Source organism: Mya arenaria, chromosome 15, assembly GCF_026914265.1.
Source record: "Mya arenaria isolate MELC-2E11 chromosome 15, ASM2691426v1".
In the NCBI taxonomy this organism is placed as follows: domain Eukaryota; kingdom Metazoa; phylum Mollusca; class Bivalvia; order Myida; family Myidae; genus Mya; species Mya arenaria.
Genome location: NC_069136.1, coordinates 50,124,352 through 50,137,503, shown reverse-complemented (window position 1 = coordinate 50,137,503; position 13,152 = coordinate 50,124,352). Strand labels below are relative to the sequence as shown.

The following is a 13,152-nucleotide window of genomic DNA, read 5'->3' as shown; positions in this document are numbered from 1 at the left end:
CACAGACATATTGTGCTTGTGGTTTTGGCTCTACCAGTATCCATGGTTGGTTTCCAGTACATCTGGAAGACTTAAAATAGAACATTTTTGTATGTTTAAACCACTTGTCCCCTAAGCACTTCTTTGAAAGGCCAAGTAAAAAAGGAGTTTTATAAAAGGCCATCTTAGGAACATTTCTGTTAAACAATCTGGCCTGTTGTTAGTGGGGAGTAGATTCAAGTTGATTTATAGTTATATAGTGAAAACTAGCCCTGCATATTGTTGGCAAAGGTTTAATCAGTCCAACATAGCTTGAATGGAAAAGATAAAGGGCCCCTTAAGATGTAATATTTATATATATATATATATATAGTTACTGCATTGATTTACCTTTATGTTTCACTAAAGTGTATGTTGAGGGTTGACCATCCCTGACTAATACTGCCACCTATGGTCATCCCGCCACAAATACTCTATACCTTCCTAAACAAAAAAGTATTTCTAAATATTAACTGTGAACTTGATTTGGCACATTTTATTGTCACTGTTGAACTGGGAGGTGAACACGCAGATTTTGGCAAGGCAGACTCATCTCAAATGCACATAAATATATCACCACTTACTACATGCAATGCCTTAGAGTTAATGCTCATATATCTTAATGTCATTACAGATATAGAAAGTAACTATCTGATGTAAACATCATGCAGAGTTCATAAAGTCATTAATTGGTCATATATTCATCAAGCAGTTCCTACATGCATGCAAGAAATTACGGACACATTTGTGCCAAATATTTGTTTTTTATATAATTCAATTTTGTTTCCATTGGCAATTGCCCTTGGCAAATTTGCAAAAGTGGTGACAATCTTTCAATTTTTTTGGCGATTAATTTCAAAATATTTTTTAAAATCGAAATAAGCAAAACACTTAAATACCCAGTATGAAAATCTATTCAGTCTCTGAAGCAAATGAAGCGTGCAGCATATGTGACATATCTGATAATTGGTGACAGACCATTAGGAAGTCGACCTTCATTGTTATATGTTAAATAACTCCTCAGTGAATTTACCGTACCTCTTCATTATGTATTCTCAATCTATAGTTCAGCTTTAACACTAATTGTTCACAAATTCTAAAAATAATGTTAATCTCAACTTAATATTAGAAAACCATATTTTTTCAACATTTTTTTATGATTAGTTTAAGGTCACTATCTATAATGTCCATGTCACAGTGATGGCTACATCTCTGGGGTCATCTCTGTATCCATCCAGCAAAGAATGAGGTCCTGTAAAATATCGGTATAAACCACATCACTGTCTACACACATGATTTAAAGCTGCACTCTCACAGATTGACAATTTAACGACTTTTTGATATTTTGTAATGGAAAGAGTAATTTTTTGCCTAAATATCGGCAAACCAATGATATAAGATTACCGACAAAAAAAACGATTGGAGATTTTGATATTTCCATTCGAAAATTTATGTTTTTAATATTGCTTAAACAGTTACTAACAGTTTAAGAAAAATGCATAAAACATCAGTTTTCAAACTTATATATATAATTTGCGATCTGGTTTTTTGTCAGCAGTTTTATATAACTGGTCTTCATGGATTTTGGCAAAAAATGGTTCATCCAACACAAAAATACAAAAAGTTGTCAAAACGTTCAATCTGTGAGAGTGCAGCTTTAAGTCATGCAAGCACTTGTCACTACATACATCATTACAATGTAACACATCATCAAATGCTACCTAAATGAGAACAAACAGTTTTTTTAAGAAATAATTCAAGGGATTTGTCACTTTGTGACTGCAAATGAACATTTGAGTAATTATTCTTTCCATTATTTTTTTATCAAATAATTATTTTTCTGATTTTTATTCACTCCTTTCCGACATTTTCTATAACGAACTGTTTAACTTTTGCTTAATATTATCTTGGTGGTAGGTATGAACCATAAAATGCTTTAGGCTGAGTAATATTTCTCCATCTTATTATCATGTGTTTCATACAGGTCTATCTTATAATGTCTATAGGGAAATCTCTGATTGTTTGTCTATTATCTTTTTATCTTGTTTATAAACTGACCATTTCATTATTATTCCTGTCAGAGAGTTGAAATTTGAATGTGAAATGAAGCATTTCATGGGGATATTTAGAGCAAAAAGTAGAGGTAGTAGGGCTCTTTATTTACCTTTTAGATGCATTTTTTTTTACCCTTTTGAATGCAAGTATATGACTTTTAATCCTATTCATCAATTACGATATACATGTATTTATCTTTGTTTAGAAACCAGTGCTTTAAAAGGGATACAGCTACATGATGAGGAGATGAACCTAAAATTGGTGTCTCTGACTTGTCAACATGCACCACTCATTGTCATCATAGAACCCCTCTTTCAGCACTGGAGACCTACTGCATCAAACTAATTCCTACCAAAATACTGAGATGGCTTCTTATTTAATTCAAGATTTAGTTAATTTCAAACAATGCATTAAGTTAAACCTTTCCATTATTTCTCTAGCTACTTATACAAAAATTGGGTATATATGCGCTTTTTCAAGAAAGAATAGGGACAAGATTAAATTAAGTTTTTTTCTTATTTTTTCTTGAATTTCTTTCCTGCATTCTACAATCAATAGCAACCTATACACAATGGTTAATGGTATCTATTTTTAATAAAAGTGACATTGACCCTTAAGGGGCCCAAAACCCAAACCCATGAAAGGTCTAAAAAACTATACTTATGGTCAAAAGTCTTGTCCGGTATGGGTTTCCATAATATCTTTTAAACGCGTGAAGTTACGACCTTGAAATTTTGTCTACTTTATACCGCGTGTATTTTAAACCGGTTTCTGAATTTTGATAGTCGTCCGCGCTCTAACAATTGAGATACACTGCCGGCGACGTTTTTCACATGCTCCCTCATGTATACAGTATTGTGACCAATTGGATAAAATGATTTACCTTATCCTCTTGTCGTATGATATCCAGATCGGAAGACATCAGAATATTTGAAGAAAATATTGATTTTGATTATAAGATGAAGCTTTCAAATGAGAGGCGTGCGCGCGCAATAGGCCAACTTGAGGCTGGTGCAACTGCCGCACATGTAGGCCGTAATTTCGGGGTTAATGAGAAAACCATTCGTCGATAACGTACAGAACTCGCAAGGCACATCACCGTGGCAGATATCCCACGTTCCGGACGGCCATCGTTTTGCCGCTCCAAATGACACGGCGCGAAACACACCTGCTCGTAATCCACCTCACATAAGTGCCAGAACGGTATGGCAACGTCTTAAGGCAGTCGAGTTACGTTGCCGACGGCCATATCGTGGAGCAAGATAAACTCCCAATCACAGGCGTCTATGGGTAATATGGGCGTTACGTCATCGGAGATGGCGCTTGAATCAATGACAAACCGTTTTGTTTAAAGATGAGTCTAAATTTAACGTTGATTCAAATGACCGATGTCAACATGTCTATCGACGCTCTGGTGAGAGGTTTACGGACGCCTGTGTAATTGAGAATGACCGCCGGGGTGGGCCGAGCGTCATGGTTTTGGCAGGGTTTACTAACCATCATAAAACCCAACTTGTATTCCTCGAATATGGCCGAGGACGCTTTAATGGCTTCACTGCACAACTTTACGTAGTCCAAGTGTTGCAGCCGATTGTTCTCCCATTCCTTACTGCCCATCCAGGTACTGTCCTACAGCACGACAACGCCCGGCCCAATGTTGTAAGGCTGACTCAAAACTTCCTGGCGGCTAAAATGTCCAAACGTTGCCATGGCCGGCGTTATCGCCGGATATGAACCCAATCGAAAACGTTTGGGACTACATGAAACGGAAGATTAGGGCACGGAACGTGTACAACGTCCATCAATTACGTGACGCCATTGCTCAGGAATGGGGCCTACTTCCGGCTGGATTCCTGCACAGACTTGTAGCGTCAATGCGTAAAAGGTGCACTGAACTCATTCGGATTAATGGGGGTCATACACACTACTAAAAACGCCGTTTTATTTAAGACACACTCAATGCAATCATTTGTGCCTTGCAAATCCTCAATGCCAATTTTCATCACATTACTGTACCGGCAGTACTGGCTCGGCAGTACTGGCTCGATTTCCAAAATTCAATTTTCATTGAATGCATATTAATGTCCTCTGTCTATCGGTACCAAATTTATGAGTGTGCGATATAAAACTAAACAGATATTGTAGTTTTAGTAGACCGGACATGACTTTTGGCCATTAGTATATAACCAAAATTGTTCACAAAATGTCAGCCCTTACTCTTCGCTCTAACCATTTTTCTATTAGTAGTTAAAGTGACATTGACCATGAGTCAGGGGCCAGAAACAGAATGCCATGAAAAGTCTTCATAAACTCTTCCAACATGTATCTTAACCATGTTCAGTCACAATTTGTAAGAATGATTCTTATTACCACAGGTGCCTTCCCGCCAGAACAACAGCGTACACCATTTTAACCAGGTTACAATTTGGTTACAAATATATAACCTAATTGTGTGATGGCTGTAAACAATTGTGTGAAGCATTAAGACAATGCAGGCGCGTAAGAAGGAAATTGACTTTGGGGATGCAGAAAGGGTGGGCTCGGGAAGGGTGTCCCCTACCATCAAGATTTTTTTCTTGTAATCTTAAACATTGAAAGACTCAATTTTCAGTGAGTTCAGGTTTATTTTCATGGTTTTTCTCTAAATCTTTTCTGGTAAAATAGTTGATATGAAATAGAAGATATAAAACTATTATCATCGTTCAGTAACATTTACATATATTTGCATAGTTTTACTATGTATATTAAATAACAAATTAGCGCAATGTTTAACTCTTCGTAGTGAAGCCATGAGTGTCTTTGGAAACATTGCGAGTTGAATGCCATGTGTTCAGTTTGTTTAATGACAAAAGTTATCTTTGGTAATTTAAAACTTTAAGGCTGATTTGGTATGTTCTGTTCTATGTCCATTTTGAATTCAAACTTTTATGTGTTGAGTTTGAAAGAATACATATTGCTGGCTATTTAATGACAAATCTAAATTAATGAGTAATTGCAATTAAAGCAATCAACTTAAGTTTTTGAAAAATCTTTATTAAGCCGACTGTTTTCAAGCCATTCACACCCCAATTAGCTAGATATGACATGGTGACCAGTTAATACCAAATCCTGTCAGACTAGTATTGATCTACATGCGCATATCTTTATTTAAAAATCAATTATTAAGAAAATCGGTATCAACTACAGATTGCTTTTTTGAAAAAGCGCTTGTCTCCCCTATTGTGTGGTCGTAGCTGAGAAAAAATAAATGATGGACATGAAATTTGTAATTTTGGACTGGAAACGAACCAACAGTGAAGTTTCGTTTATTCACCCATATCAAATGGTGAAGAGAAAAAAGTGTTGTTGATTAATCTTGGAAAATGTAAACAAAGTTTGCTTAGTATGAAGTTCCTGGGCACAAGCGTTATTCAATTATTGATTGGGAACCATTTTTCAGCCCAAATGAATATGCAAAAGCTTACCCAGCTGCTGCTGTGGAGATGTTGATTTCACACAGCTGATAAACCGGACTGATGCATCTGAAGTACATGTACACCAACAGCAGTATCTGCAAGAGGAGGGTGTAAATCTAGGTAACTGTATGCCGGGTAGTTAATTAAAAAAGGTTTTATGCAGAATAAGGGTGTTTTTCAAAATAATGAGGCAAAAGTGTGACATAGGGGTTGAAAAATTCAAACCCAGTTTTCATGATTGTCACCTATTTTACATGAAAGTACTTCAAATTACACAAAAATAACTTTGGGAAAGTATCAGGAAATAGAAATAAAAACATATTTTGACCTTAAATCCAAACATTGCAAACATTTCTAACAATATGGGTGATCTATACAAGTGTCTTATGACAAGAACCTAGCAAAAATCAAATGTTTTTTCTGAATTTTATAATCAGTAATTAATACCTGTGTGTAGTCATGTATATATTCAGAATTTCCTTGTGAATAAACACTAAGTGTATCTTTCGCCTTAGAGGTAGGGACATGGGTCTTGCACACGACACGTCGTCTTCGTATGTGGAACACATGTAGCAAGTTATTTTAAAATCTGTCCATACAAGAGAAAGTTACAGCCCGGACACAACAACCTATACCCTATGTCCTTGTATGCAGCACTCCATTGTGAATAAACACTAAGTGTGACCTTGACCTTTGAGGTAGGGACACGGGTCTTGTACGCGACACGTCATCTTGGTATGTGGAATACATGTGGCAAGTTATTTTAAAATCTGTCCATACAAGGGAAAGTTACAGCCCGGACACGACAACCTATACTCTATGTCCATATATGCAGCACTCCATTGTGAATAAACACTATGTGTGACCTTGACCTTCGAGGCAGGGACACGGGTCTTGCACGCGACACGTCGTCTTGGTATGTGGAACACATGTGGCAAGTTATTTTAAAATCTGTCCATACAAGGGAAAGTTACAGAGCCGGACGGACGGACGGACGGACGGACGGTGCGATTTTAATATGCCCACCTTCGGGGGCATAAAAAAAATCTACACATTTTGTCTAAATTTGAAACCAAAAACAAATTGTTACCTCACAAAGTTTTTACTGTAATTAAAACAAGAATCAAATAAGGGAAAAATCTACATTTACTTCACCTTATGCATCTTTATAATAGACCACATACCATATTTCAAGAATGTATTGTAGTTTACAATTGCCAAATTTTTCATTTGAAAATTGAACTATTTTTCAATACGCACATATGACGCATGACGTATGACGCACACACTACGTACACATTACCATCGCATAAGCTCTTCTGGCCTTTGGCCAGTAGAGCTAAAAACACAATAAGACTAAACATGAATGTACCTTGTTGTGTTTAATGACTTTGGTCTTGCATGCTGGTCTCAATTTCAGTGGAGAGTTTGTAAAACTCAAGTAGGCCACTGCCTCATAATTTCCATTTCAATTTGCCATAACTGTAGCTCTAGCCTGCAATACATTTTAAAAAAATTAATTAAATCCTAGAACAAATATAAATGGAGATGCCTAAATTTAAGTCATCAAGGAGCTTGAGTGAAAAATACTCTTATTTAAAGCTGCACTCTCACTTTGACAAGTTTTTTTTTTCTTTTTGTCTAGCAATGAACCAAATTTTTGCACATTTTCTGAAAACCAGTGATACAGCACTGCTAACAAAAAACTGAAGGCCCTGTATTGCTCACCTGGTCAAATTCAAGTGTGAAATAAGTGCTTTCAGGGCTAGGCCAATTGTGACAGGAGAAGGAAATAAGTGTTTTTCAGGGCGATGGAAAGTGCAACAAGAAGGGACTTAATTAAAACAAATTTAGGACTAGTTTTCAATGCTACATGTTAATTTTTAAAGTTGAGGGTATTACAGTTTTAGAGAATTTGAAATGTCAGTCTGGTGGTCTGCTACCTTAGAAAGGATGCGTACTTGTCTTTGTACATTTTTATTTTCTGTTCTTGTTATGGATGGAGTATAAACATGAACATTGTTTCATTTAATTCAGAATGTTTTTTAGCAGTGAGTGTGATTAAACACTTGTTCTACATGTAAATGCACGAAACATTTAAAACTTACTATACATCCTTTGACTACATTATGGAAGGACTTCTTATTAAATTATAGAGTATATTTTCAATAAATCTGCATATAATCATGAGGTATGGAATCAAAACATTTATACCTGCTGGAATTAAAAAATATATCACTTAGATCCTTCCTAGTGACCAAATGTCTTTTTTTGATATCACGGATGATTTTTTTATTATCACGGATGACCCAGTTGCAAACCTTACCTTGCTGTTATGAATACATTTTAACCAGGTTTCATATAGATCAAGTAGAAAATATGGCCTCAACAATGTTTTAACAATGTTTTCTATGATTTGACTTCGTGACCTAGTTTCAAACTTGACTTATAAGACTTCATAAACACAAACATTTTGACATAGTTTCATGGTGATGAAAGGGAGATTGTAACCTCTACAGTGTTCACAATTTTTTTCTATGATTTGACCTAAGTGGCCTGGTATTTGACCTCTGATTACCCAGTTTCAAACTCTACCTAAAGATCATCAAGAATAACATTCTGATCAAGTTCCATGAACATATGATCATAAATGTGGCATGTTTAACCAATGTTTGCTGTTTGATTCAAATTGTTAAAGTAATCAGAAGTTACACAACTATGTAGTTAGCTGAAATATATTTATTGTTCTTGTACACTGCACTTTCTCTCAATGTGCTTTACCATTGTATGAAATATAGTTAAATTCCATTCAGTAGTTTATTTATTATTTTATGTTACAAAGAATATCTACCCTCTGGTCCTCCTTGTTTCAAATGCCCAAGCTGGGATATGTTTTGTATGGACATGTAAAAACAGTCTTGAAATGGAGGAGCCTTTACCATTGCAGAATTTCAATTTCTAATGTAAAAATGTATAATGACAAGCAAGTTTGCAAAAGTACATGTACCTAATCAAGCATGTTAAAGCTGCACTCTCACAGATGGAACTTTATGACAACTTGTCTTGGAATGAGCCAATTTTTACAAAAAAATCCACTGAAACCAGTGATATAAAACTGCTGACAAAATATTAACGCAGAATTGCATATTTTAGTTAAAAAAATCATGTTTTATGTTTTTTTCTTAAACCGTTAGTATCGGTTCAAACCATAAAACATTAATTTTCAAACAGAAATCTGTAAATCTGTAATTTTATGTAAGAAGAATATTGGTACAGTGTAAGTATTATTTACCAGGAATGTCGTACAGTTGAAGTATGATGTTTGTGGTATGTCGGTACAGTGTTAGAATTATGTACGAGTAATGTCAGTACAGTGTAAGTATTATGTATGAGGAATGTTGGTACAGTGCAAGTATTATCAAAACTGTGGTCAAAACTTCACAAGCCTATAAGCATTGAACTCAGGTGAACTGCTTTCTTGGTTTTATTAAATTCTAGATATTATATAGGCTTGTTTAAATAATTTGATGCCAAGCACAGGTGTAATAACTTGGTAGTGTTTCATGCATTCATGAAGAAAACAGCTCGTGGCATAAAGCATTATGTTTTAATATTCCAAAAAGAATGAATAAATGTTGAAAATAATCGTTCTTATAATGATGGATGATACCGATTTAATAATTAATTTGAAATAATTGTGCATAAAAGATGGTATTTCTACCTTGTGTGACTATATAGTAGATCACAGTAAATCTTTTAGCATTTAATATTTTTGAGATTTTCTGTTAATAAATACAGGGTTATACAGGGTTACAAACTAAGTCATCAGTAATAAATAGTAACCATAAATGCATTTTTTTAGTAAATCGTTAAAGGTTTATCAGTAAATATTTATGTTTGTTATACATGTGTATATTGATTTTGAATAAGAGTGTCACTTTCATGGAAGCCCTCACAGGAGTGTTATCTCCGGAGACAACTAGAGCAATCACAGGAGTGATAAGGATCATGCATGTCAGAAAGCAAAAAATAATATAAAAATATTCACAAGTGGGTGTTATTTACCTGGCACTTAATGCTATTTTCAATTCTAACTTATCAACATATACAGAAGAATGAAATAAAAAGAAGATTAATCATAAAGAATCACAATAAGCGTTAAATACTTTTGAAAATCGGGTTCTCTGCATCTGTATTCGAATAGAAAGGCAGCATCACTTTCCTCCTCCAACAATACATGGAAATGGTCCTGTCAAAAAGGACAAACATAATTATCAAACTGATTGAAAAAAGTTGACTTAAACAAGCACATCATATAGGAACTTGTAATGCAATGTTATAGTATTTCGTTCTTAGTCAGCAATATTCAACCAAAGGTTTCTGTTACAAAGTCAAGCTACCTTTATTGTGGTTTTCCCTCTTGACACACATATATAGGACGCCAGATTTAGCCACTCAGATAAAAAAAAATCATTAAATAATTATTTTCAATATCTTTTTCCAAATGTAATTATGAGGAAAGTGTCAGGCAGGAAGCTTCGAAATTTCAAGTTGTAATGAAGTATGATGGCTCAGGGAAACAGACAGTGATATCTTGGACAACAAATTTTTATACAGCGGCTGACATGGCATTATTAATTTTGTACTTAATACTTAAATTTTAATGTTAACATATTAGTTTCAAAAAAACTTTCCTAAAAGGGAAATGCAAATTACTTGTCAGTTGTTGGGAGAAAATATTGAGTTTAGAATACAATGATTTTAATTCAGCTAGGGTTAGGGCTAAGGTTATATTTCTTACGTTTGTATAGAACTGAGATGTCAATCTTTTTGTTTGCATAATTTTAAGACGCGACCCTATCACAAGATCATGATATCCGAATGGTTGTTTATCCGATCTGTAGTTAACTGTGCTCATGGTGCATCAATAGTCGAGGTTGGCAAAAAATGACCGTTGAACCGAATGTTTCGTTGATGCCTTTGAAATCCACCGATACGATACACTAGTAAGGGCTGCACACGACATATCTTCGTATTTTGCTGTGGTTGTGTTTGTTGTTGTTCGTCTAGTTTGGCAAAATATGTTGCGGACAACTGTTAAACAGTTCCATGGTAACAGTCAACAGTTTACAGCGTTGGTAAAGCTCGTTACAATAAATAAATTTTGTATACCCAGGCCGGGGATCCCAAAATTATTAATACAGCATACTCATAACAATGATTTTTACAACTGTGATTCTTGAATGACACTGTACTTACTTATATAATTTTCGCGAGAAAAATATATAGATGAAAACGGTTACGAAGGGGGGTTACGTAGGGTATGGGGAGACGTGAATTTCAACACCAGAACCAACCTCCTATCATTTTTGGTTCCAGAGATATCTTCGAGATTAGCTCCCCCTTATGAGCTATATGGGAGCGCGTTTTGTTTACGAATTGGCGCATACTTTGACGCGTTGGTTTGCGGTGACCAAATATCATCCCGCACACCCCAAGGGGTGCATCTTGAAGGGTTTAGCGTCCCCTACATGGACAAGTTGGTCCCAGCCTGGTCAGGTGTAGGGATGCTGAGATATCTTCGAGATTGCCGACCCCATTTTAGGGCATTTTGTGCAGCATTTTAGCGTATAAAATAACCTTATAGGTGAATGAAAATTGTGACGTAATAACGACAGCGCTGCGCCGACGTGCGCGTTACGTAGGGTATGGGGAGACGTGAATTTCAACACCAGAACCAACCTCCTATCATTTTTGGTTCCAGAGATATCTTCGAGATTAGCTCCCCCTTATGAGCTATATGGGAGCGCGTTTTGTTTACGAATTGGCGCATACTTTGACGCGTTGGTTTGCGGTGACCAAATATCATCCCGCACACCCCAAGGGGTGCATCTTGAAGGGTTTAGCGTCCCCTACATGGACAAGTTGGTCCCAGCCTGGTCAGGTGTAGGGATGCTGAGATATCTTCGAGATTGCCGACCCCATTTTAGGGCATTTTGTGCAGCATTTTAGCGTATGAAATAACCTTATAGGTGAATGAAAATTGTGACGTAATAACGACAGCGCTGCGCCGACGTGCGCGTTACGTAGGGTATGGGGAGACGTGAATTTCAACACCAGAACCAACCTCCTATCATTTTTGGTTCCAGAGATATCTTCGAGATTAGCTCCCCCTTATGAGCTATATGGGAGCGCGTTTTGTTTACGAATTGGCGCATACTTTGACGCGTTGGTTTGCGGTGACCAAATATCATCCCGCACACCCCAAGGGGTGCATCTTGAAGGGTTTAGCGTCCCCTACATGGACAAGTTGGTCCCAGCCTGGTCAGGTGTAGGGATGCTGAGATATCTTCGAGATTGCCGACCCCATTTTAGGGCATTTTGTGCAGCATTTTAGCGTATGAAATAACCTTATAGGTGAATGAAAATTGTGACGTAATAACGACAGCGCTGCGCCGACGTGCGCGTTACGTAGGGTATGGGGAGACGTGAATTTCAACACCAGAACCAACCTCCTATCATTTTTGGTTCCAGAGATATCTTCGAGATTAGCTCCCCCTTATGAGCTATATGGGAGCGCGTTTTGTTTACGAATTGGCGCATACTTTGACGCGTTGGTTTGCGGTGACCAAATATCATCCCGCACACCCCAAGGGGTGCATCTTGAAGGGTTTAGCGTCCCCTACATGGACAAGTTGGTCCCAGCCTGGTCAGGTGTAGGGATGCTGAGATATCTTCGAGATTGCCGACCCCATTTTAGGGCATTTTGTGCAGCATTTTAGCGTATGAAATAACCTTATAGGTGAATGAAAATTGTGACGTAATAACGACAGCGCTGCGCCGACGTGCGCGTTACGTAGGGTATGGGGAGACGTGAATTTCAACACCAGAACCAACCTCCTATCATTTTTGGTTCCAGAGATATCTTCGAGATTAGCTCCCCCTTATGAGCTATATGGGAGCGCGTTTTGTTTACGAATTGGCGCATACTTTGACGCGTTGGTTTGCGGTGACCAAATATCATCCCGCACACCCCAAGGGGTGCATCTTGAAGGGTTTAGCGTCCCCTACATGGACAAGTTGGTCCCAGCCTGGTCAGGTGTAGGGATGCTGAGATATCTTCGAGATTGCCGACCCCATTTTAGGGCATTTTGTGCAGCATTTTAGCGTATAAAATAACCTTATAGGTGAATGAAAATTGTGACGTAATAACGACAGCGCTGCGCCGACGTGCGCGTTACGTAGGGTATGGGGAGACGTGAATTTCAACACCAGAACCAACCTCCTATCATTTTTGGTTCCAGAGATATCTTCGAGATTAGCTCCCCCTTATGAGCTATATGGGAGCGCGTTTTGTTTACGAATTGGCGCATACTTTGACGCGTTGGTTTGCGGTGACCAAATATCATCCCGCACACCCCAAGGGGTGCATCTTGAAGGGTTTAGCGTCCCCTACATGGACAAGTTGGTCCCAGCCTGGTCAGGTGTAGGGATGCTGAGATATCTTCGAGATTGCCGACCCCATTTTAGGGCATTTTGTGCAGCATTTTAGCGTATGAAATAACCTTATAGGTGAATGAAAATTGTGACGTAATAACGACAGCGCTGCGCCGACGTGCGCGTT

At 37.2% G+C, this 13,152-nt stretch overlaps 1 long non-coding RNA gene across 1 annotated transcript; it reads right to left on the bottom strand.

Annotated features, from left to right (window-relative positions):
• Positions 1-322: 322 nt before the first annotated feature.
• On the bottom strand, positions 323-10,603 carry LOC128220563 (uncharacterized). Its single transcript, XR_008258815.1, has 5 exons — positions 10,330-10,603; positions 9,695-9,777; positions 6,901-7,023; positions 5,538-5,623; positions 323-1,270 (listed from the first exon to the last, which is right to left on the bottom strand). It is a non-coding gene; the product is annotated as an uncharacterized LOC128220563 (long non-coding RNA).
• Positions 10,604-13,152: the final 2,549 nt, after the last annotated feature.